At 38.7% G+C, this 27649-nt stretch overlaps 2 long non-coding RNA genes across 4 annotated transcripts in view; both read right to left on the bottom strand.

The window, feature by feature from the left end:
* The window catches only part of LOC309620851, a 100182-nt gene that overhangs the window by 58616 nt on the left and 13917 nt on the right, over positions 1–27649 (bottom strand). The gene's annotated exons all lie outside the window — the stretch shown is intronic.
* On the bottom strand, positions 1399–27649 carry LOC309620808. Of its 3 annotated transcripts, none has more exons than XR_014239654.1 (4): positions 26952–27649; positions 25485–26364; positions 25108–25191; positions 1399–6143 (listed from the first exon to the last, which is right to left on the bottom strand). It is a non-coding gene; the product is annotated as an uncharacterized lncRNA (long non-coding RNA). The 3 variants fall into 3 exon arrangements; XR_014239655.1 differs by having other exon boundaries at positions 25108–25589; positions 26268–26364; XR_014239653.1 differs by having other exon boundaries at positions 25108–26364.

Genomic DNA, 27649 nt, shown 5'->3' with positions numbered 1-27649 from the left:
AAGGCTTGACCTTAGTTATGCCTTATCAAATTGTAAGTCCCCCAGGATCAGTTGCCAGGGTTACAACTTATACTTTAGATCAAGTAACCACTCAATATTCTGAATGAAGCTATATAAGCCCATTAGCCTGCTCATGCCCCAAAACAAAGTTCCTTATCTAAAAGTATCAATAGATATTCATGGGGTTCTTTATGCTCCTGAGGCCCAAATCTGCAAAAGCTTTCTGAGATTGTGCTTAGATTCAGTACAACGTAAGTAAGATAATGTATATGTATAGTTGTATTGAGGCAAGAAAGACGGAGCTTAGATAAATGGGAAAGGAGAGGCCTTATATATAGATGCTCATTTCCTTCAGACTTGCAGGTGGTCATTTGGATGGATATATAAAGCTAGTAACACTGAAGTCAGGATATAAGAAGGATGGTGATTGTGTTAATTTGGCTATTAGTGTATGAAGTTTGGCATTAAGGAAATTTGCCTTTAGAAGACCAAACTCTCCCTTTCAGAACCACTATCAACACTCTGTAGTAACATTTCCCCAATATAATATCCCCTTCTCCAGACATTCAAGGCCTTCCTCTTATAAAAGTTAGCCAGCTAATACAAATCTTTCCTTTTGAATTAATCGCACATCACTGCAATTCTCTTCCTGTGGACTTACTTCTCAATTGCAGAATAAAAGGCCAACATGATCTGACAGAGAAGGATTCCAAAGGGTGGTGGGACCAGCTTGGAACCTCCCAAATCATAGGACATGTACCAGTCTTAAGAGCTATACTTGCTTCCAAGACCCAGATCCATTTCCTGTAAGGGACTCCTATGAGCTGGTGCTGATATGCATGAATGGGTTAGATACTGCAGCCAACAGTCCTAGATAAATTGTTCCTCCTTCCAGCCAATTATGATTCTGTATCCTACTGTAAAAGCCCCAGAGCTTTCCATCCAGGTGGGTCAAAAGTTGAGATTTTCTCTTTCTCAAACGTCAAGAATTGGCCTCATCAGAACCAAAAGCTCAGACCACTAGGAATAACTGACAAGGTATTCCAAGGCAGAAAGCATCTGCCCAGCTCACCAAAATTCCTTTTATTATCATCCAATGCTAACCACCCTAGAAAATGTTTCCCAACCATAGCTAGAGATTCCACATTCTTATCTTCTCAGTAATCAGGGAAGTTTGGGGTGGGTATGGAGAAAATATACTATCTGGTATTTTATTAGGCACTCAGGACAGAAAGATAGAAACACAGAGGAGAGAGCTCCTGAAAATTGCTTTGATTGCTGGTGGTTAGAGAATTAGCCATTCTCATCACTAGCCACCACTTTTTCTTGAAATGGAGATTGGAATTGCTTGCCCCAATTTCCAATGGGGATACCAAGGCATACAGAGTCTAGATACTATGGCAAGGAAGCAGATATCTGGGTAGCACTGTACTGTATACCCCTGGTAGGTTCATTACATAATGTCAAGGAATAAGTTCTCAAACAAATATTGAGTGGTTATCATGTGTCAATCACTGTGCAAAGTGCTTTAATACATTATTTCCTTCAATCATTGTAACATCTCCAGGAAGTAGCAACTATTATTATCATCACTAATTTACAAATGAAGAAACCATTAACTTTCATATCATTGGAAATTCTAATGGAATAAAAATTCCATTTAGAACATATTAAAGAAAAACATAAAAGATTTCTATGAAGACCACTTTACTGCTGAGAGGAATAAAACAAAATTTGCACAAATAGAAAGATACAGTGTTCTTGAATATAAAAACTCAATATTGTAAAATAACAATTCACATATTAGTCTAAAATTTAGTCTATTAATTTAAATGTGATCCAAATGAAAATACTAACAGGACTCTCTGGATTTAGACATAAAGGTATTAAGTTCATGTGGAAAAATAAACACGCAAGACTAGCCAGAAAAGTACTGAAAAAAATATTATAAAACTATGGTAATTACAACAATACAGGATTGGCTAATAAGAAAACAAACTGGTCAACGTAACAGAACAGAGTGCCCAGAAGAGCCCCTATACACATAGGAGTTTTATACTCTATGGACGGTACTTAAAATCTGTCAGCAAATGAGTTATTCAATAACTGATGTTACTGAATTGATAACTGAATGATAACTCACGTTATCGATTGTTATTAACTTGGCTCTCCCTAACCAAAAATACATTCCAGATAGTAGAAGATTTAAATATAAAAAATAAAATAATAAAAATACTAGATGGAAATATGGCAGAGTATTTATAAAATAATCTAATATTGAGTAAGGCCTTTCTAAACAACACACAAAACCTAGGAGTCATGCAGGAAAAGAATGATAGATTTGAATACAGAAAAATTTTAAGCTTCTGACAGCAAAAACTATCCTAAACATCAAAAGAAAAGTGAAACAATATTTACAACATAGGGCAAAGGCCTAATTCCATTTATATGTAAAGAGTTCTAAGGGAATTCCCTGGAGGTCCAGTAGTTAGGACTCCACGCTTCCACTGCAGGGGAACCAAACTGGTGGGGGACCAAAGATCTCACAGGCCATGTAGCACGGCCAAAAAAAAAAAAAAAAAAAAGAGTTCTGAGAAATCTGTCAGAAAACACAAACAACTCCATTAAAAATGGACAAACAACATGGACATGCAGTTCCCAGAAATATTTAAAAGTGGCTTTTAAATATATGAATGCTTAACCTCACCCGTAATTACATACATAATATATTTTATTTTTCAGAGCAGTTTTCGGATCACAGCAAAATTGAATGGAAGCTACAGAAACTTCCCATATACCTCCTGTCCCCCGATACATACACAGCCTCCCCCATTATTGATTGCCATCCCCCACTGGAGTGGCACATTTGTTACAATCAATGAGACTACATTGAGCCGTCATAATCACTCAAAGTCCATAGTTTACATTAGGGTTCACTCTTCCTGTTGTACAATCTATGGGCTTGGAAAAATGTATAAGGACATGTATCCATCATTATGGTATCATAGAGTATTTTCACTGCCTTAAAAATCCTCTGTGCTCTGCCTATTCATACTCACTCCCCCCTCCTCAACCCCTGGTAACCACTGATCTTTTCACTGTCTCCAAAGCTTGGCTTTTTTTCATTATACAGAATGCCTTTGCATTAGACAGATGTATAATAACATGTACCCACCATTGTAATTAAATGCATTTTTTAGTGAGAATATTTTAAACCATCAGAAGAGAAGATTATGAAGAGCTTTATGCTAATCAAATTAAATTTAGGGAAAATTCTCTTCAAACCAACCCATAGAGAAAGAGAAAACCTAACAAGCCCTACAATTATTGTTTAAAATTTGAATAAACAGTTAAAAATCTACTCCTTCAACCAAATTTCAAAAAACAAACTTTCAAAGAACATATCATCTCTAATTTACATAAATGTTACAGAAAAAGTATTCAGTTCTCTAATGAGCCTAGTTTAGTTTTGACATCAAAAGCAGAAAAGGAGAGAATGAAAATGAACAGGTATAAGCCAAACTGAATTATGAACATAGACACATAAACACTAAATAAAATATTAGAAAATGAATCCATCTCTGTATTACATCATGACCAAGTGTGGTATATCTGAAAACTGAAAGAATGGTTTAGCATTCAAGAAAAAAAAAAAGTATTTAATGTCTGTTGACGCTATAAGAGCAAACAGAAAAATAATTTGATGAAATGCAGGAAAAGCTTTTGATAAAAATCAATACCTTTTCAGCATAAAAACACTCAGAAAACTGAAAATGAAAATTAATTTCCTCAAAGTCAAAACTATGGCGATGAAAAGATCAGTGACTGCCAGTCGGGGATGGGGATGAAAAGGCAGAGCACAGAGGACTTTTAAGGCAGTGAAAATGCTCTGTATAATATTAAAATGATGAATATATGCCACTATGCATTTGTCCAAGCCCATAAAATGTACAACACCAAGAGTGAATTCTAAGGTAAACTATTGACTTTGGGTGATTATGATGTGTCAATGTAAGTCCATCCTTGGTAAAAACAAAAAAATGTACCATTCTGGTGAATGATGTTGATAACGGGGAAGGCTATGCATGTGTGGGGTATATCTCTGTGTCTCCCTCTCAATTTTGCTGTAAATTTAAAACTGCTCTAAAAAAATAGTCTTTTAAAAAGTTAATTTGCTGAACTTGATAAAAGTTCAAAAAGTTACTGGAAAATGTATAACAACTATAATTGGTGATACCTTTGAAATACTTATTTGCCTTAAAGTCAAGAATAAATAAAGAATGCCTACTACCACTGTTTTTATTCAATATTATATTGAGAGACCTGTCCAACACAACTACACAAGGAAAAAAAATCTAGTATTTCAGTATAGAAAAGAAAAAATAAAACTGATGTTATTTAGAGATAATATGATTGCCTACACAGAAAACCCAAGAAAAAACTACAAGTTTTTAAAATTAAATATTGCTGGGTATACAACTAATGTACAAAGGTTGTGTTTTTATATATCAGCAACAAATAATTTAAAAGGAAAATAACAAATATAGACACTATTTACAACAGAAAAAGAAGGCTATAAGTATTAAACAATAAATCTGACAACAGAAGTATAAGACTTTTATGGAGAAAATTATAAAATATTATTAAAAGCATAAAAAATATATAAATAGATGTAGAACTGTCAATGTTCATGTGCCATGTTCATGGATGGGAAAATCAATATCACAAAAATTATAATTTCCTCCAAGTTAATCTATAAACCCAAAATACAATTCCAACAAAATTTTTCCTTCAAAAGCTTGTCCTAAAATGTATATTAAAGAATAAAAGGCCAAGAGCAGTCAGGATAATAATGATGATGATGATGATGATGATGATAATGATAATAAATGGAGAATTTACCTACCATGAAATCAATATTGATTATAAAGCAGGGTTTTGTACAGTGGTCCCCCTTTATCTGTGAGGGATGTGTCCCAAGACCCCCAGGGGATGCATGAAACTGCAGATAATACTGAACCCTATATATATGATGTTTGTTCCTATAATACAGACCTATGTTAAAGTTTATTTATAAATTAAGGTATTGCAAGAGATTAACAGCAATAACATAATAAAATAGAACAACTGTAACAAAAACTATCATTTTTTAAGTGTAGTATCATTACATGGATAGACTAATAGAATGTAAGAGAAAACCCAGAAACAGACTCACTTTACATATCTGAGCTTTATCTATGAATAGATTTCGTTATAAATCAATTAAGAAAAAATGGGATGAACTATTCAATAAATTTTGGGGGCAACGAGCTATCTATATGAAAAAAAGACAAAAATTAGATTCATGCTTCATCCTGCTGAATTAAAGAGTTATGTATGAAAAGCAAAACTTCAAAACTTTCAGAAGGAAAGAGGGGAGAAGAGCTTTGATAGTGGGATAGAGAAAATGTTTTAAATAAAACACACTGAAAAGCACAGATTAGAAATGAAGAGATGGATGAATTTGACCACATTAAAATTATATTACAAATTTCTATGTGACTAAAAGACACCATAAACCAAATGAAGAGGCCAGACACAGACTGAGAGAAGATATTTGCAATGCATACAGCCAACAAATGTTTTTCTTTTTTTAATGGAGAATATATATTCTATAAATTAATAAAGAGAAGGCAAACTACCCAACAGAAAATTGATTAAAGGGTATGGACAAGTACTTCACAGACGGTTAATAAACATAGGAAAACATACTTGAGTTCACTAATAATCAGGCAAATGCAAGTTAGGATAATGAAGGACCATTTTGTACCCATCAGTATGGCAAAAAGGAATAAATTTAACTAACATTGAGCAGGGCTAGGACTAGGGTGAGGTGAGTGAGGCACTCTTTCCTTAGGCACAAAATGTAAGGGGGCACCAAAAAACCTCAGCAGTCAAGATAAACAATATTTTAATGCAATATTTTCAAAACTCAAAATTTATGCAAAAAAAAATCCATGATGAACAAAGTAGCAAACTTTTAAGCAAAGACAGAATCTCACCATACACTCGCATGACTCATCTTATTTGCCTTGACTCTAATCTGGGTCTGTTGGATCAAAGCGCTGGTAAGGATTTGGGGAAATTGGATCTTTTATGCATTTCTGGTAGGAATATAAAAAATTTGTACAACTATTTTGGAGAATCATTTGATAACACTGAAGATGCCACACCTTACATCATAGTAATTCCAGTTCTAAGATTCTATCCTTTTATTTTTTGTGGTGGGGGGAGGGTTTCTGGTGTGGACAGGAAAACCTGCTAGATAAATTCTAAAAGATTCTATCTTAAAGAAACTCTCACACCAGTACACAAACGTACAAGGGTTTGCTTTGCAGCACTCTTCTCGCAAAAAAGGAGGGGATCGTTGACAAAGATTCTCTCCTTGACCAAACTCTATCCAGGCTCCTCTGAGCCCTTTCTTGACTACACCTCAACCTTGGCCTATGAAGCCTTGAAGAAAACATTAACGTTGTTTCTAACAGCACAAAGTCACATCCCTAGGATGACCCTAGATCCCCTTAAAGTGCCTGCCTGAGAAAACTCTAATCTGCCATAAGAATTCACAGTTTGTTCCAGCCAACATCTGAAGATAGCACCCCTGTCTCCCAGTCTCTGTGGGAGGATAGGAATCTAACTTCAATAAGGGCCAGTTAGCAAATCCAGATGGGTTTCATATGGACCAAGACCTTCTTCCCACTTTTTGTAATTTTTCACTTCCCTGACTCTACTGAGTCCCTACTCACTCCCCTTCCTATTCCTTCATTCTCCCTTTAAATCTTCCAGTCACCTCTCTACAAATCAAAGTTGAGTTCAGTTCACACTGGATTCTTGTCCCTGTTGCGACAGTATATTACTGATTAAACTCTGTCTTTTCCACTTTAATTAGTGACCAGCTTTGTTAATCTTTGACATTTTCTAACTGTCCCACAGGAGGGGAATGGATAATTAAACTGTGGTTTCTTTGTACAATGGAATAGTACATAATAGCTAAAATGAATGAACTAGATCTACATATAGCCATATAAATCTCAAACATAATTTTGAATAAATAAAAGCAAGCTGTATAAACCTCAAAAATAATTTTGAACTGAAAAAGCAAGTTGCAAAAAGACAGTATGATACCACTTACGTAAAACTTAAAAACACAGAGAGATACCACATATTAATGTGGGTATACATATTATATATATGCATACACACATATATGGAATGATATATAACTTTATATATTATTATATACCACTATCCACACACATATTTGTTATATATATTGCATATTATTATATAATATACATATATGCAGTGATACACATCAACTTCAATGTAGAAGTTACCTCTGAGGACGGAGGGAGAGGGAAAGGGTAGGAAGTGGGATTCTAGCTATATGAATAACATTTTATTTCCTCTTTAAAAAGAAAGAAGAGGGAGAGATGTGCAGCACATAAAGTAAAATATTAGCATCTATTTAATTTTTGCTGTGTCTGTTATACGATTTTCTGGGCTTTTTGTATGTTTGGATGATTTTAAAAATAAAAATGAAAATGAATGATCACCTAGTTTTCACCTCCTAGATTAGCAGAAATGAAAATTTAATAATGCACAGCATTGAGAGTGTGTAGAGAAGCAGGCAATGTCATACACTAGAGGTGGGAGCACAAATTAATGCAATCTCTTGAGATGGCAATTGTGCAGTACCTGTTTAATTAAGAATCCCTGTTCTCTTTTACTTGGCCATTACAATTTAGGAATATATTTTCAGACAGGTGCACAAAGAAAAAGGTTGCTCATTGAAACATTGTTACAGCATTGATTATACTAGCAAAAGACTATTAACCTAGATGAACATAAACAGGGGTCTCATTAACAAATTTATAGTACACCCATATGATGGAATAGTATGCAACTGTGAAAAAGGCTAGATTGATTTGTATATACCAGGGGCCAGCAAACTATAGCCCACAAAACAAATCTGATTCACCATATGTTTTTGTAAATAAAATTTTATTGGAATACAGTCACACATATTTGTTTATGTATTATCTGTGGCTGCTTGAGTAATTGTGACAGATACCATATGGCCTGCAAAGTTTAAAATATTTACTATCTAGACCTTCATAGAAAAAGTTTGCTGATCCCTGGTATATGCTGATACAGAAAATCTCCAAATATTGCTCAGCATTCAACAAATATTTATGAAGCCTCTAGTACATGTCAAATATTTTTCTAGATGCTAAAAACAAACAAAATCCTGCCTCCCTAGAGCTTATATTCTATTGGAATTATTAATGTAAAGGACAAAGTGCAGACTACTGTGTATAGTATGCTGTCTTTAGTATTTTTAGTTGTACATTTACTTGTATAGAAATAGAATATTTTTGAAAGGATTTACAAGAAAATGGCAACCGTGGTTGCTTCAGGGGAAGGAGAATAAGAGACAGTATATCAATGGAAGAAAACTTATTGCTCATTGGTATACAGTTCTGTGATGTTTGAATGTGAATATGCTATGTGTGTATGTATATATATATATATGTATATATATGCTAGAAGGCTAGTTCAAGATTAACAAAGATGAAATTTAGTGGATGAAACAAAATCCTATCTGTGAGTTAAAAATGCCATTGAATATATTCTAAATAAAGGAAAATTCACTTAAACAACTGTTCATATGAAAAATAAGAATACCTGGGCATTTTAGTTATCCATAGGCTAAAAATGAACCAATCATATGACATGGTTGCTTTAAAAGGCTAATGCGATTTTAGGCAATATAACAGAGTTTTATTATCCAGACCAAGAGAACTGATTGTTCCACTTTACTATATACTATCTCAAGCATACCTGGAGTATTATGTTAATTTCATTTCTGCATGCCATAAGTTAGGAGGGATATTTCATGTAGGGGAGAATATCAGGGAGAGAGAGAAAGAACTATGAAGTGGCTGAGAAAGATTAGTTTCAAAAAGGAAGACTTAAGGGAAATAAGAAATCTATCTTCAAATATGTGAAGGCAAGAGGGCTTATCCTTAATTTATATTCTTTCAAATAGCACAGCTAGGACCTCCACAATCACAAGGGTTAAGGGAAACAAGTTTGGGCTCATTATCAAAATGTTCTAACAATTTGGTTGCGGAGCAGGAGCAGAGTAAAAGGAAATTAATATTTACTGTCTACAACATGCCAAACCCATTGCAATACCTCACAGCAATCCTGCAAGGAAGATACTATTCTTCATTTTCCAGAGGAGAAAATGGAGTCTCAGAACGGTTGAGTAGCTTCACCTAAGTCTCTACAGCTAGTAGAAGCAGAGCAAGGATTTGAATCCAAGCTTACAACAGGCTCCTAAATTGGTTTCCATACATCCAATTCTGTCCCTCCAATACCAATGTAGCCAGAATGCTCTTTTTAAAACATAAATCTGATCATGTTACTTCTCTACTTAAATTTCTTATGAAGTCCTTCATGATCTGGCCATTGCTTACTTCTCTATAACCACTCACCACTTGGAACTATACTATGGCCACATTGAATATCTTTGAATTACTCAAATATACATAGAAGAAAATTGTGTTTCAATGGAAAACTATGCATCCTCTATAGCCCACTTTTCTAGGTTATCAGATTCTATCTCTTCATTGTCATTGAGCCATTTTACAATTCTTTGTAAGTTGTAGATAACTGAGAGACACGTAAGTTATGTCCTACCCAGTAGTGTTTTAGTTGATTCCTCCCCACCCTTGTGAAAAACCAGTTTTGTCTTTATTCGCAATTCATCTCAATATTCCTTTACTCCATATAAATCTGTGCTATTTTGACTTTTCTTTTTTTTTTGGATTAAAAAAAGTGCATTGGATTTCCAATACTAAATAAAAACATGAAATTGTTTTTCAAAAAGCCATAGAGTTTACAGCAAAAACTACAGAAAAGGCCAAACAAGTGTGTACAGAAACTAGTTCCCAGCAGCCCTCCAGGTCCCCTTCCAGCAGGCGACAAAGCAACATTTGCTGGGGAGTAGGGGAAGATGCCTGAGGGTCAGTCCTGTATTTTTTTAAATATATTTTTAATATTAAAAAAAAATTCTCAGCTCCTTACCTTTTTAAGAAAAAGCACACCAGAACCTCCTGCAAAGGCAAAGGCAAAGGCTTCTTGTGTGGCCAGCCTCTCAGCACACCTCAGAGACCTCCTGCTGCCCTCTTCAAATCAGGGGCTTAGCTGAGCTGCTGGGATGGTGTGGGGACGGGGGAGGCCGCTGTCCCCGTTCCTGTCCCCTGCTACGTACGGAACAATGTTCAGAAAGAAGTGGGGAGCCTCACTGGTGCTGCAGCCCCTGCCTGCTTCATTCTTGCTAACGCCTTCCCCACGAGGCTCTGAGGCGTGGAAGTGAGAGCTGCACTGACTGAGGAGAGGAACTAGGGAGAAGCAAGGAGTCCTACATGGGAACAAAGCTCCCTCCTTAACCTCCGACTTCCCCAAAGGGAATACATGGTAACAGCAGGAAAGGGTCTCTATCCTCTTCTCCGATTTCCCAGGAACTCGGCCAGGCTCGTGCCCTGTCTTGCATCACTCCTGCAATACAGCACCTGACTCCTCAGCGTGGACATTCTTATCAGGATATGACCAAGACACCAGGGCAGCTACATCCTCGAACCCACCTATTGCACAGAAGAAATTTTTTAACTAGATCCAAATGAAACTCCAGTTGCAACTTAGTGACAATAGAGATGGACATGCCAGGACAATAAAGAAGATGCTTCCATTCTCTGCAGGCTTCTGGCAGAAAGTACAATGACTGAAACATTCACAGAACCTCAGCAGCCCCTCCATTTTCAATTCCCAACCCCCCCAGCCCCTCCCCACCCCAATACTGCAACTGCACAGAAAGCAACAAACAAGTCTTTTCAATGTTACATTTCATTCAGATAGATCTGTAATATCACAGTGATGAGAAGAGAAAGTCAGGCCTTTAATAATTATAATTAAAAAAAATAAAAAAGCTTACAAACAGCAATGCAACATTCCCCCCTCCCCAAAGTGATGGATTAACAGCTGGTAGAGGATGCAATGACTCAGAATCAAAAATAAAAAACAAAAACACAAAACAAGCTAACCCCTGGAACAACCCACACTGTCAATGACTTTCCATACATAATTCAAACAAGTAGTCAAATGTCAACCACTTGTGGAGAACACCACAGACTTCCTTGGTTTTTGATAGTGTTTTTCTTTTGAAGGTAACATAAAATAGGACACAAATAAAATTGTACATAAATGCCAACGTCTACACTCCATAAAGGCAATGTTGTCACAGCATGAAAACACAGCCTGACCACAAAGTGAAACATAGGTGGCACTTCTTGCCTCTTCCTTGGACACAAAATTTTGGCCCATGGTGCCCAGTCCTGCAGGGTATCGGCAGGCAAAAGGAAGCTGCCTTGACACGGCGTCTTCCAGGCTGACCAGGAGGAGGCAGGTTTTGAACCAGTTATAACATCGGCCTGGTTCACTTACATCTTATGAGTAAAATAAATTCTTTAACACATATTCATTTTTATACATGTGTAAGCATCATGACTTTACCTCTTTCTGAAAGTTATTTTTTAACCTATGCCATGCTCTCTTCTTTCTTGCCTATTTCTTCCCTCTTGGCCTTCACATAGCCTATTCCTTCTATCTAGAACAGATTCCTTACCCCATCTTCCCCTGTTGCCAGCAAAAGGTTCATAAAATGTTTGTTGAATGAAGGTAAAAGGAAGGTTACAAGGAAGAAACCAACTAATCAAATCGGGCCTGACACCCAAGCCTATGCTCTTTCCAATAAGTTGCTGCCTTTTACATCTTTCATGTTATCTAAACAAGAGAATGGTCTACCTCAGAGTAATAAACTCCATGTCACTGGAAGTATTCAAGTAGAGCCTGAGTTATCATCCCATTAGGGATGCAGTAAGGCGGGATTCGGACACTGGAAATGTTAAAGAAAAAAATATTTTGATACTTGCTTAAACAGTAAGGCAAACTTTACCCAAAAACTGCTGCAATAGAGGTATTGAAATAGGGAAGAGAGATTGGGCTTATCTCCGAATACAGCAAAGACAGCTGGGGATTTATAGTCAAGGTGCAGGGTGAGGGGGTCAATGGATGGAAAATTACTAAGAGGAAATATCAACAGTAGGAGGCATTCTTACTAAACTGGCCTAATAAGATTCTTGCTAAAAGCAGGCCAAGGGCTTAGACATCAAAGATGGAGGATGAGGAAATCGATCATATATCAAGGATGATCAGATATCAAGGGGTGGGGGGAATTACTTAGCAGGATGTTTTGCTAAGACTGGGCTGGGCAGGCCAAAGAGAGGGCAGGGGCCAAGATCAAGGTCTAGTCGAGGAGAGGTCTCAGAGTATTTCGACTAAAGATTGGTCAAGGAGACAGTCTTTGTCAAGAGGTAGGTTGTAATAGATAATCTCTATGGTTTTTTCCAACTCTATGGTCATTGAAATGTAATATATTAGAGCCAAGACCTGCATCATAAATCTGTGAACACTTCAAGAGAAAGGGAGCCTAGGACAAAAAGAGCCCTACCTCTGTGCGTCACCCACAGGCCCCTGATACCAGCCCACTTGACCTTTTTGTTTTTGGCATATTAAGTTCCAAGTAGAATCTAGGAAGCAAAGCATAAAGATGGCTGTGTTTTCTAGAGTGTTCCTGGATGGCTTTCCACTGTGAAATTCTTAGGGAACAGCCCCATGAGCGTTTAATTGGAGCTGCTTCTTTCTATTTATGTGGGCAAGTCATATCAGCGATTTGAAAAAGAGAGAGGATGGAAATGAGCTCAACGAAATGGTGAAAGCAGTTTGCAGTAGACTCATCTCTTCCTAAGGAGCCACTTCTTTGACATCCATCAGAGAAGGTACCAGAGGCAGTTCCTATGGCAAACAGCATAGAAGCAACCAGCTAGGATGGCATGCTCACCTAGCACAGGGGCCCATGCTTTGCATCTTAGGAGACAGGAGCCAAATCAGTAGCAGAAAAGAGGGGAAGACTTCTCACTGAAAACCTCAAATGGCTCAAAACCTTTTCTTATCTTATCGCTCCACACCAACCATGGAGTAATTTCACCATTAGAGTCAAACCTTTGAGCTGAAGCATTAACTCCAGAAGCTGACAGTTAAAATAAGACATGGGAAGGGTAACCTGTTAGCTCTCAATAACCAGCTGTGTGACTTTGGTTGAGGTAATTTGCATCTCTGGGCTCCAGGATAGCCAATGTAAAAATGAGGGGTTTAGACCAAGTCTCATCCAGCTCTGATTTTCTATGCTTCTATATTTCTTCAGCCCAGAAGGGTACTCATTATCAGCTAGTAAATGCTACCTAATTAGCAAGGTTCAGAATAGGCAAATTGTGATAGAACAGGGAGAGAGAAATATCCAGGGCAGGAGGCACTGCATGGGGCCAAGTCTGGTAGGCGCACGAGAGCCAGGGGACTTGGACAGCTATGGGACAGAGCCAGCAGGAAAATTGGGGCACCCACAGTTGTTGGCGTATAGAGTTTACTAAATCACAAAATGTACTTACTTCATAATTTCTTAGTGCTCAGGCCCAATCCTCCATATTCACACACAGACCCATGTATACACACACTCTCTCTCTCTCTCTGTCACTCTCTTTCTCACACACACACTCTGTCTCTCCAAATACAATAGTTCACAATCGATTCTACCTTTATTTCAGTAACCAACCTGGCATTGGAGGTTATAAAACAAATATTTCCCAAGCTCATGTTATCATAGCAGTACTTGTTAGGAGATTGAGCTCAGAGAAAAAATGAGCTCATAGCTTAGGAGAAGGGTGTTTTTTTTAATTGCCTCATTTTATTCAATAATGTGACTCCTAATAAGACACCTGAAACAATTTGGGCCAGGTAAGAAGTTATGAACCAGTTTACTTTAGACTTAGTTCATTTTAGGTAAATTTCATTGCACCTAGAGATGCTGTTTGTTTATCTTTTAGGACAAACAGGGCAGCAGCTGATAGTATGGAAAAAGTTCCACTTAAATCATCTCCCAGACCTCGGATGGCAGAAAGCTCAGAGATTGATCTTTCTTTCTGTGTGCACTTTGGTTTATATTCACTTTCCACGCTTCAGTGTATCTCATTTTCATAATGTTCAAAGACACATTTTTTTATTAAAATGCTTACAACTTTACCAAGTAAATCCTTTGAAGTCGAAGTGCACCTGTTTTTCTCTTAGGCATGGGGCATTTAAAAAAATAAATAAATAAAGCTGTATATCTGCTTTAAAATGAAAAGCTATTTCATCCTGGCTTAACATCACTAGGTATTTGAGGGCTAGGGACTAGGAGCTATGGCTGTACATCTTTGTAAGTGGAGTGCCAGCCTGCAAGTTCAATATAGAGTCATTTCTAATCTTCTATCCTCAATTCGAACACATACACCCACACACACGTTATATATTGTCTATGTAAGTGTGAAAAATAGTCAAAGATAGTCAAAATTAATCTGATATACAACTTGGTTGGATCAAGACTTATTTACTCTAACCATTGTGAACATTGAAAAATTCCCTTAGTAATCCAGAAATTTTCAAATGGCCTGATGTGCAGTGTTACGTTTTGCAGGATATAAACAGGGCCCACAACAAATAAAGAATGTCTTTTATCTTTCTATAGATGGCCAAGGAAGGAAGGAAGGAAGGAAGGAAGGAAGGAAGGAAGGAAGGAAGCGGAGGATGAAAGGAAAGAAGGAATGGGCAGAGGGGAGGAGGCAAGGACAGAAAAGACAGAAGGAGCTTGATGTTGGTCAAAGCACCAAGAAGCAAAGGTCTAACACACTGACTTTTTAAAAGAAAATAATCCAATCTTTTATATTTTAACAGTAAGTAAAAATTGACAGAATTTAATTTCTATTTAAAGTTTAGCAGTGCAGGCACTTCTAAAATGCTTCCTTTTTCTCATTTAAGGAGCATCCCTAAATGAAGGTCTGTAGCTGAAGGTAGTTTTTTGAAGATTAAATGAGTTGTTATATGTAAAGCACTTAAAACAGTGCCAAGTACTTAGTAAATACTCAGTACATGGTAGCTACTATTATCACCATCATCATAGTCAACCTTACAGTCATTGTCGTCCTTACATTTTTGCCAAGATAAAGATCTTGCACAAAGAGGGAAGAGATAGGGGAACATATGTATATGTATAACTGATTCACTTTGCTATAAAGCAGAAACTAACACACCATTGTAAAGCAATTATACTCCAATAAAGATGTTTAAAAAAATTAAAAAAAGAAAAGAAAGCACAAAAAAAAAAGATCTTGCACAGAAAACGATTCCTCTCATTGTTTTTTAAATATATCCACAAAATACTTTAAATGTCATGTTTATGTTCCCAACTACACACATAAATGGGATCATGTCCTAAAGTCTGACCTGTGGGCTAAATGAAAATAAGCCACATATCTGATCTTCCCCCTCTGAGGGCTAAATGTTCCCCACTCCTGATAACAATCAAACGTTTAGAAGACCAATTGCATTTTTCTTTTGTGACTTTAAATATGTTTTGTCACGTAGATATAACAGTGCTTCTGGTTAGTCTTTCTCCTGAGAGATCTGCATACAGAGGGCAAATTATCAATTACTGTATCATCAAATAACTCCAATGAAGCCTCCATCTGCATGTGGCACTACTCTGGACATTGTACAGACAAAAGAGCAATGCAGTCTCTGCCTTGTGAATACTTAGAGAGGTAACATCCCCAGACATAAGTAATGTACAGTCTTGGGTCTACTTAACATTTCCACTTGGCCAGTCAATTCAGCCAGAAGAGCTGATCCCATACAGTTATAACTGTAGACAATCAAGCAAGCACAGGACTAAATAAACCAACAACCATACAACTTTATCTCAGATCTCAAATTTTAGGTCTACACATGCATCTTTGTAATTGTATGGAAGAAGATGGTTGTGGGTTTAGGCAGGAGAGAATTATTTCTTCCTCTTATAGAAACAGTGAAAGAACATTTCTCTCTGTTATCCCAAGAAGGTTACCTGTGGGAAAATTGGACTGATCATATGTGAAGCCCGGGGCAAGCAATGGGAATTTGGTATTATATTGAGGTTTATATTGAGGTTCTCCAGAGAAACAGAACCAATAGGATGTGTGTGTGTGTGTGTGTGTGTCTGTGTGTGTGTGTGTATGTGTGTGTATGTGTGTGTATGTGTATATATATAGAGAGAGAGCGATTGATTGATTATAAGAAATTGGCTCACACCATTATGGAAGCTGAGAAATCCAGACCTGGGAAAGCCAAGTCTAAAGACAGGAGAAGACCAAAGTCCAGCTTGAAGACAATGAGGCAGAGAGAAAGTATTCTTTCTTACTCAACCCATCCACATTGGGAAGGGCAACCTGCTTTACTCAGTCTACTGATTCAAATGTTAATCTCATCCAAAACACCCTCATAGACACAAGCAGAAACAAAATTTAATCAGATATCTAGGCACCACATGGCCCAGTCAAGTTGACACATAAAATTAACCATCACAGGATCTAAGGGTTGATCAAAATGGTCAGATGAAAGAGTAAGCTGCTCACATGCTCACACACTGACCTCCATTCCCCATCTCCCCAAATCTTTATCCATTGGCATCAGTATAACACAAGGTTTGCCAACTATCAGCACTTTCTGTTTACCCCAGCAAGTGTCCATAAACAGATTATTTAAGGTTAGGAGGGTGAGAAGATAAGACTGTTTCCTTAACCCACTCACTAACCTCACTCTGACCGGCTGCATTGAAAACTACTGAGTATCCCAACTTTGTTTCTCTTCCTAGCCACTTGATAATGCTGAGCTCTGGTTAATGCCTTAAAGACAAACAGCAGTTCAGCATAGAAGGGATGCTCCCAGGACTTTAAAAATAAGCCTGTGCCAGCAATAGGCTGTCAGGCAGGATAAAGTTAGACGGGCTTTATCTGATTTTCCAGTACCATTCTATTGTTACCTTTATAGATAACCTAGGTTCTTATTCATGACTCCACCTCCGATATTAACTCTACGCAGTTAAAATACCCTCCTGATCTGCAAATCATTGCTTTGAAGAGCAAATAAAATAAAGCACCCAATAAGCACTCATTGATGCTTGTCCCTGTAAACTATTTACTTGATTTGGGTCTGGCTTTGACTACACCTTAATCCATTTTTTAACATCACTCCACATATTCAAAGAATGGACTGCCAAGGGACAGTTATCCCGCTACAGCAGAGAAACTTCATAGAAATATATTGAAGACTCTAGTTCTACCTTTTTTCCTTCTTCCCTTTCCCAATGTCAGGATTCCTTCTCCAAACAGCCTGGCTCCTCCAAGAGCTATAAGAATGATAGGGAGATACTGTGTTCAAAATAGGCACTCTCCTAACAGATGGTGCAGAATGGTGAGTTGAAGGGAGAAAGCCATTGTTAGGCAACATTTCAAACAACAAAAATAAGTTGTGGGGGGCTTCCCTGGTGGCGCAGTGGTTGAGAATCTGCCTGCTAATGCAGGGGACACGGGTTCGCGCCCCGGTCTGGGAGGATCCCACATGCCGCGGAGCAACTAGGCCCGTGAGCCACAACTGCTGAGCCTGCGCGTCTGGAGCCTGTGCTCCGCAACAAGAGAGGCCAGGATAGTGAGAGGCCCGCGCACCGCGATGAAGAGTGGCCCCCACTTGCCGCAACTAGAGAAAGCCCTCGCACAGAAACGAAGACCCAACATAGCAATCAATCAATCAATCAATCAATTAAAAAAAAAAAAATAAGTTGTGGGGGCTTGGGGAGGAAATTGTGTTTTGGTTCAAAGCAGCAAATTACCTGGATGGCTTACAGTATCTGACAATCTAAGAATATCAAATTAGCCACTGAAAAATCTGGCTACCTAAGCGGCTTTTCCCAACTGCACATTATTTGCTCAACAAATTTTCTTCTTGCAAGTCTCTGAGAGGAAATTTCAAAATGCTCTTTTCACCACTAAAGAAAAATAGATATTTTTTAAAGTGACTATAGAAAGGATCTAGAGAATGAAATACCAAATTTCCCTGAAACTTGCAAGTTTCTCTTGGAAATAATTATAGCTATCTGTAGCAAACAATGTCTTCCACTTATATTGATTAAGCATGATAACCTAGATAAATCAGTGCTCACTACAGTATAAAATAAATATATATTCTTTCATCTAAAACCTCAAAGGTTTAAAGATGCTTAACCCTTTGTTATAAATGGGGAATAATATTGGCCAAATCTGTTTACATACAGCAGAATTGGTCACAAATGAAAGATGTGGGAGGACCAGTTCTTCAAGACCAGCTTTCATGGCTGGAGGGAACAAGTCTGTCCTGTTCTCAAAGGCACCAACTCAAGTCAAGGCCAATAGAATCCTTAAGTATTATTGTTATGGCCAAGCCATAATAATCACTGGTCATTGAGCGTATTCCAAGTTGTCTTCTGATATAGATCCACCTTTTCTTGAACAGTGAAATGACATGGCATAGTGTAAAGGACATGGGCTTTGGCATCAGACCTGGTTTAATTTCTGGTTCAGCCATTTACTAGCTGTGGGACATTGAGCAAATTATTAAACTTTTCTGAATTTCACATTTCTCATCTATAATAGAGATAATCTTATTTATCTTCAAAGGATTGTTTTGAAGATCAAACAAAATAAAGCACTCACTGAGCCTGGCACCATGTTACATGTCCAATAAATGATAACTTAAAAAATGAGGGGGGCACGCTACAACATGGATGAAACTTGAAAACATAATGCTATATGAAAGAAGCCAGTAACAAAAGATCATATGTTATATGATTCTATTTATGGGAAACGTCCAGAATAGGCAAATCTATAGAGACAAAAAGTTGACTGGTGTTTACCTAGGGCTGGGGATGGGGAGGGAGGAAATAGGGAATGACTGTTAATGGGTACATGTTTCTTTTTGAGGTGATGAAAATCTCAGTCTTTTAAATGCTATATTTGGACCATTTACACCTAAAGTAATTATTCATATGTAGGGCTTAAGTCTGCTATTGTATTATGCATTTTCTATTTGTTTGTTCTATTTCTTATTCCTCTGTTTCCTTTTCCAGGCCTTCTTTTGGATCACTTGAACATTTAACAGAATTCCATTTTGATTTATACTTAATGTATTTGAATTTTATAATTTATAGTGTTTTTGTATAGGTTTTATAGTGGTTGCTCTAGGTATTACAATACATATGCTGAATACATCAGAGTCTACTTGTACCAATGTTTTACCACTTTAAGTGAAGAAGCTTTACATCCATTTAAGTCCCTTTACTCTCACCGCTTTTAAAATATAAATATCTGAAGTATTTCCTCTACACACATTGGGCACCACAATCAGATAATGTTATAACTTTTGCTTCAACCATCAAACAATTAAAAACCTGATGAGGAGGAGACAAATCTTCTATATTTACTCCTATTTTTACCCATTCCTTGTTTTATTCCTTTCTGGAGTCACAGCCTTCTTTTGTTATCATTTTATTTCTTTTTAGAAAACTTCCCCTAGCCATTCTTTCAGGGTAGGTATGCTGGTAACAAATTCTTAGTTTTTCTTAATTTGAGACTGTTTTACTTTCCCCTTTATTCCAGAAGGGTATTTTTGCTGCATATAGAATTTGGTGTTGACAGTTACTTTAGTGCCACTTACTTCTGGCTTCCATGGCTTCAGATGATAAATTCACTGATATTTGTATCGTTGGCCCCCTATAGGTATTGATAGTGTGTTGTTTCTCTCTAGCCTCTTTCAATATTTTTTATTGTCTTCAGTTTTCAGAATTTTGATTATCATGAAATCTTGGCATGGGTTTCTTTGGGTTTATCCTGTTTGTGATTCACTTAGCTTCTTAAATATGTAGGTTTATGTCTCTTGCCAAATATGTGAAGTTTTTGGCCACTGTTTCTTCAAATAATTTTTCAGCCCTCACTATTTTTTCTCCCTTTCCCAGACTCTGATAACACAAATGTTAATTTTTTTGTTATTGTCCATTGTCCCCAAGGCTCTGCTCATTATTTTGTCAGCCTACTTCTCTCTGTTGTTCACAGTGGGTAATTTCCATTGATCTGTCGTCAAGTTCACTGATTCTTTCCTCTGTCATCTCTGATCTAATACTGAGCCTGCATAGGAAGTTTTTATTTTTAATTTCAGTTATTATATTTTTCAGTTCTATAATATTCCTTTGATTCTTTATATTTTCTATTTCCTTACCAAGATATTTAATTTTTCATTTGTTTTAAGAGTGTTTGTTATTGCTGTTTTAAAATGTCAGATAATTCCAAAATCTGAGTCATCTCATTGTTGATGTCTGTTAATTATCTTTTCTTATTCAAGTTATGGTTTTCCTGATTCTTGGTATATAAAAAGTGATTTTTAATTGTATTCCGGAAAATTTGGGTATCATGTTGTGAGTCTCTAACCTCTTTATTGCAGGAAGTCACCATGTTTAATCATAATTTGTGGGCATGGGTGGAAGTGGATGTTTAGCTTCTGTCTTGGCCTGTTAATACCACCTTGGCAAAAGTGGATGCTAAATCACACTGTCCCATTGTAGATGGTGGAGTGGAAGTTCAGTTCCCTTCTTCTTGCCACTGTCTCAGTGAATGTGGGGTACCAACTCACACCAAGTGGGTGTGTAAGCTCAGCACCTCTCTGGGCTGTACTGACACCAAAGGTGGGGGAAGAAACAGAGGGCCAACTCTTACCACCTTGCACAGCCATGTTCTGCCTAGTTGCTGCCATGTGTGAGGGGAAGTTCAGCTCTCAGCTCCCCTCTGGGCCTAGCTGACACCAACAAGGGGAAAACCACAGTGTTCATTTACCCTGCCTTATGCCCTGTCATTCAGTCTCATTGTTGCTGCCTGGGGATGGAAACTCAGCTCTCCGCTGGTCCCCCTACTAGGCTGACATGGGTGGGGGTGGGGGGGGAGTGGGAGTGCCTACCTTACTAGACCCATCTTGTTCCTCCTCATTCTACCTTGTTGATGTTGGGCAGGAGTAGAAGCCTACCTCCTCACTGAGCCCCACTGACTCTCAAAGTAAGGACTTTGAGTATTATCTGCTCCTGCCAGGTGGGGGGATGTAAAATAAGCTCCCGACTGCTTAGCCCTGCCAACACCATCCCAGGAAGGGAATCAGAATATCACCTACTTCCATGGAGCAAGAGGTAACAAGAGAAGGAGTAGGAGAGTGGAAGTTCAGCTCCCTACTCTGCCTATCAATACCACCTGGGTGAGGTACTCAGAGTACCACCATCTGCTTTCAGTAGGTGGAGACAGGGTGGAAGATCTGCTTCCCAGTGGGGGAATTGGAATATATCACCTATTTCTGTAAGATGGGTGGGGGGGTGTGGAGATGGTACAGTTTTTCCATTGGTGTTTAGCTGGAGTAGGGCAGGTATTGCCAAAAAGATTTTTTGTTGTTAGGTCACCCTTTTCCCAGTACTTTGAATAGGAGTAACAGGCTTCCTTTTTTTTTTTTTTTTTTTTTGGTAACAGGCTTTTTTTGGCTGTACCTGTTGGTTCCAGGTTGGAGGCTAATACAGTACCCTGTCTGGGATAGATGAGAGGTAAAAAAGAAAGCCCAGCAGAATTACTGCTGTGTTGTTACTCAAGTCCTGAGGTTTCTAAAGCAGTCTGCCTTCTTATTTCATCCTTTTGGATATTTCTTGTTTGTTTGATGTGTTAAGACGATGCTTTTTTATTTGTAAGAGGCAGAAAGTGGGAGGAATGAGGCTGTTCCATCTTGTCTGAAAAAAGAAAGACATTACAGTGCCCTTTGCAATAGCAGTAAGAGTGAAATAAGGAAGAAAATAGAAGGAAATAAGATAAAATGCTAATAGTTAATCATAGGACTGGGCTGGGGGATATGGGTGTTATTTTTCTTTGCACTTTTCTGTATTTTAATATGTCTCAATAGAAGGCAAAGGACACATTTGCTTTGTTGTAGGAGCCATGTTAGGGAAATAGAACTTCCTCTGAAGTGGTCATTATGCAGTCTGTAGTGAGTCCACCTTCCTTACTCTGGAAAAGCACGACATACTCCTTTAATAGATCATGGCATTTAGTCTTTCTCATGTCCCAAACTTATTGAGACCGACTCAGCCTCATTTGACTCTCAGAACAAACTGCTCCGCATTCATTCAAATAATGTAGTAAGTGCTCCCCTCTATGCTAAGTGCTGAGCATACACTGGTGAATAAGACAAAGGCAGTGTTTAGAAACAAAATATATTATACAAGAGCTATAATAGAAATGTATACAGAGTATATAACTCCATTATAGAAATGTTTAGACTAATTTTCCCTTAGAGTTTGGTAAGACATAATAATTGAGCTTTAAAGACTTGGAAGGAGGAAAAATCTGTTTCCTTTCCTTATTTTGTACTTAAACTAGCATAATGTAGGAGCTAATCCCTAGAGAATTTGCCAGTTAGTAAACTGTATCCATCTGTCCCGCTGCTAGCTGCAATTATTCATTTGTGAACTTGCCCTTTGGAGGCCACTTCAAAGGAGATCAAGATGGAGGTCACTACCTTGATCCTCAGGGAATTTCCAAGGCAAAGGTCTAGCCCCTGTGAATTGTATGAGTGGAGCTGCTGTGTGGCAAACCATTCTACTCCCATAGGCTGCTATCTAATTGTCCTACTTCCTCAATAAACCACACAAGTCTTCCCTCCATGATTCTAATGTGAATTCTTATGAGCAAGGCAGCCCATTTAGATGCCCCTGACATAAAACCATCTTGGCAGCTGACCTCACCCTACAGAATATTAGTCCTGATCAGAAGAAGAAGAGACTGTTCTGAAATCTAGGATTATTTAATAGAGACCACTTAATCCTGGGGCTCTTTGGTTCGTTTCTGGAGGCTCTAAGGGAGAACCTCTTTCCTTGATTTTTCCACCTTCTAGGGGATGCCCACTTGTCTCGGATCATCACCCCCTCCCATTTCAAAGCCAGCAGTGACATCCCTCCAACCTCTGCTTCTGTCATCATATTGCCTTCTTCTGCCTTTGATCCTCTGGCTCTTGCTTATAAGAACACTTGTAATTATATTGGCCCAACCCAGGTAATCCAGGATAATCTCCCCATCTCAAGATCCTTAATTTAATCACATGTGTTAAACCCCTCTTGCCATGTAACGTAACATATTTATGGATTCCAGGGATTAAGATGTAGATATCTTTGGCTGAGGTGGGGCATTATTCTGCTTTGCTTCTTTATCCACCTCGTGGTCTGGACTCCTGATCCAAAATTTTTCTCTGGTGTCTACTGATTTCTGGTGTTGACCCTGGTTTGAGTCTGGACAGTGTGAATTTCCCTATCTTTTGGTTACTCTGAAAGGATAATATATATAAGCGAGTACCTGGGAGAATGAGGAGTAGGCAATATACCATAGAGAGGGGAAAGGAAAGACATTTAATCCTTACAATGAACTTATAAGGTAGATACTATTTTCCCCATATGTAAATGAGGAAATAGGCTCAAAGGGGTTACATCACTTATTTAGATCACACAGATAGGAAGTGGCAAACCACAGATGAGAGAATGCTGTTGTGACACTGGGTTCCCTGAACCAATTCATCAAAATTAGGCAAAAATAACCTGATAGGTGAGCTACTAGGTTCATTCAAACCATTCTCTTCCCTTCCATGGCACTTGAGCCAACTTTGCAGTCTAAACTGTTTCACACTTTCCCTCCTCTTTTCATCTCTTTCCACCCCGCCTCCAAAGCAATAGCTTCCTCCACTGCCAAAAACATTTGGTACAGCCTGGGATGCATGACTCTGTATGAGTACTTGTAAAGAGCTATTTCCACAAACATTTACAGCCTTAAAATGGATCATTTCCTCAGCCTTACTCATGAGTAGACTCTTGGGAGCTGAGATTTCCCAATATGTTCCTGATAATATTTCTCAGATTTAAACAGCCAAGGACAGGGTGGGAGCAAGTCAGAATCCTTGCCTTGGGAATGACTCCTTCCATGATGCATCAATAAAGCCAGTCTGTTGACCTTCTGGGAAGGATGCCAGGCCCAACTTTTCAGTGAGACCTTGGCTAGACCTTACAGAGTTCTGAATTGGCTTGGCATTTTTATTGGATACAACTAGTATTTATACTTTTACTTAAGTCACAATAACTAAAAAGATATTGCCCAATAATTAGAGAAGAAATGTTTTAGAGCTCTGGGACTCAATTCTATGACAGGCTGTGTGGCCAAACCCTGCCTTTACAAAAGACACAGTCAGGCAGACAATCTGCCTCTAAGGCAAACAACAGTCCTGGCAGTGATGCCAATTACAGGGATTGCTTTGGGCCAGAAGCAAAGGAACATAGCTGCTGTGAAGCATTAAGTCATTCTGGGGACTTAGCAGAGGTATCCTAGAACTTCAGATCTAGATACTGAAGTCCACTTCCCTTTATCAAGTAGGCTGCAGGCTCAGGTTTGACTCACACCTGGGCTGTGGTCATGTCACTTGCCGCTAAGAAGACCATATTCTGGCCTAGGGTAGCTATTTGTCATTTGTCCTTGACTGAGTCCACTAATATAAGTTGGCTGTGGGGATAAGTGGTAGGTTTTAAAGAAGCCCAAACTGAACACATATTCATTCAAGTTTGATACCATCTGTGGCAAATAATTCTATAAGCAGACCTTGATAATATTTCTCAGTTTTGCTGCCAGAAACAACTTGGAGTAGAAAAAGGGAAGGAAAGTTACCTGAATCCTGAAAAAGGCAAGTCTGAATCATAAACTTCAAAAGCAGAAGCACCAAACACATCTAAGAATCCAAGCCTACCCTCCCACTTGATAAATACTAGCCAAACTCAAGGCCAGGGTGAATATAATCAGCCACCAGGCCAGAATCATAAAGCTCTACTGAGTACTACCCCCCACCTTTTTGCTCCATGAAGCATAAAGTGATCGTAATGAAATTGTTTGAGAGAGATAAATCAAGCCATCCATGTTTATATTTACGGGAGACAGTGATGTTGACCCCACTTGCCTGAAGTAGAGATTCAAAATCAGATTTTTCTGGAGTACAAAAAGGAGGTCATTAATCTGGCTTCTGTCCAGCCACTCATTTGCTCTGGCAGTGGGAGAGGAAAAGGAGTGAGTACAGGTGGGTGGGTGGGATTCAAGGATGACTCATGGCTTGCAGCCTTTGTCCCAACTGCAGCCTGTGGAAATCACAAACCTTGGCAAGTTGACCACTAGTTCTGGAGCTGACTGTAACCATGGAGACAGCACTCCTATATTTCGATCAAAGACCCAGGGGTTCCCAGTCCCTAGAATATATGGTGTGAATGATGGTATCACTGCAGTGGAGGGCCCCAGGAAAATCAACTCTTACATCAACCCAGGTTAGGGTTTCAGACTTACTGGTTTCTCTTTTTCATGGCTATGTCCTACTTGTACAGGGCTGATGACCCAACAGAAGGAACAAAGGGGTAAGTATATATAAGGCGACACTCTGGCCCTTAAGTTCTGGAAGATAAAGGATTTATTGGTTAACAAACCAACCACTTACTATTTGTGGCAGAAGGTTTTTTTTTTTAAGGCAAATCAGTACCCATGTCTCCTTGCCAAATAGTGCCAAAACAATGATTGCCATGGAATTGGTACTTGTTACATGTCTACTATGTGACAGGGTGCTATGCTGGCTGCTTTACCTACGGTATCTCACTTAATCCTCATTGCCTATCTGTGAGGAGAGCATCACTAGCCCTGTGGACAGGGCAAAAACAACACTACATTTCAGAAAGATTAGGTGAATTGCCCAAGGTCACGCAGCCAGTAAGGGTTTTATCTGACTCCAAAGTCAAAATCAATGGTTCATCATGACTTTTGAGAAAAATCTTCCAATAAATAAAATCAAAGTTCTACAGTGACAATAGAAAGATTTAGAAAGTCCAACGACATTCTTTTTGCTGCTACTCCTTCAGTCACAAACAACTGACTCCCTATGAGGTGTCTAAGAGCTCAGTCATGCCCAGACTGAGATCTCTTTGCCTCAAGGGCTATAATAGAGCTCAGCTCCAAAATCAGTTGACTCTGGGCCACAACCATGTGTTTTAGCTTCTTCTGAGCTCTCTCCAGCATTAAAAAACTACAGCCCCAAAGACAGGTTCAACTCAGTTATAACCACAGGATAAATCCACTAACCGATTTGAAGGAGATGGATGCTGTTGGCTGTTTCTTGAGCTTCCTTTCTGCCACATGTTCCCCTATGCCCACTGTGACCTTTCTGTGAGTTCACACTCTGTTGGCAGGTACATGGTTGGTGAGTGACTGAGATGACCAGTGGGAAGAAGGAGTAAAGCCTGGTTCTCCCCTCTGTGCCCACCAAGATGCATTAATGTTCTTCTGAGTCAAAATGGGTGATTCAATCCTACTACTGTTACTACTTCTTGGTCCCAAAGAAGCTGAGGACCATATGACTGGCTGACCATCCTTCCTGCTGCCGTATGAATAGTGGTAATGATGGCTGTAATACTGAAACGGGAGGGAAGGGGGCAGGGCACAACCTTTAAAAGAATGACATAGCCCGAGGATACGACATAAACTGATTAGAACCAAATAGGTCCAAAATGGCAGACTTCGACTTCCACTAGTCCTTGAGCCTCAGTATGTGCTCACTGTAACACATTAACAAGCTAAGTGACACACCCACAGGCGCCATGACAGTTCCAAGGCTGACCATAAAGGTCAACAAGTGGGCGGTGGTCCAATTCCTGGAAATCCCTACCCCTTCCCCAAAATAGCTGGAACACTCCTCCCACTCATTAGCCTATGAAATTACCCACCCCTATAAAAACTGACAACCCCATACCCTGGGGCCATTCTCACCTTCTGAGATGGCCCACACTCTGTCTGTGGAGCGTGTTTCTCTCTAAATAAATCCACTTCTTACCGTCACTTTGTCTCTCACTGAATTCTTTCTGCAATGAGATATCAAGAACCTGAGCTTCATTAAGTCCCGAGACCAGGTGTGTGATCTCAGGTGAAAGACCGTGGGTTCAAGTCCCAATCTGGGTTTTGGCTGGGTTCTAGTCCCGGCCCATGGGTTTAAGTACCAATCTGAGATGCACGGTTTCAATACCACAACCCCCTTTCCTGAGAATCAGGTTCAAAATAGGGAAAGGATTTTAGGCCTTAGCTTAGTTCCCCTCAAGGAGTAAGGAAGGTGGGGAAGAGGGTAGGGGATTAAGACATAGGGAAATTTCCTAGTCTCCTAAAATTTGTAAACTGGAGGAGGAGGCAGGAAAATCCCAGCCAATGGTTCAAGAAACAAAGAAAGGCTGGGGGATTTTCTGTCAAATTCAGGGAAGCTCACTCCAGTGTCCTCTGCCTTAACCAAATGAGCAAGTTGAAAAACTAAAAAGTCGATAGTAAAAGTGACTGGAAATCAGCTTGGGCCCATGCCCAGATCACTCAGTGTGAGATCTCAGGGAAACACCTGTGGAAAACAGTTGACTCTCATTTTTAAATATGTCTAAAAGCAATTGGGGGGACTTGCCTGGTGGTCCAGTGGTAAAGAATCCGCC

Source organism: Balaenoptera borealis (genome assembly GCF_965194805.1).
Source record: "Balaenoptera borealis genome assembly, chromosome: X".
Classification (NCBI taxonomy): Eukaryota; Metazoa; Chordata; class Mammalia; order Artiodactyla; family Balaenopteridae; genus Balaenoptera; species Balaenoptera borealis.
This window is presented reverse-complemented; position numbering and strand designations above follow the sequence as displayed.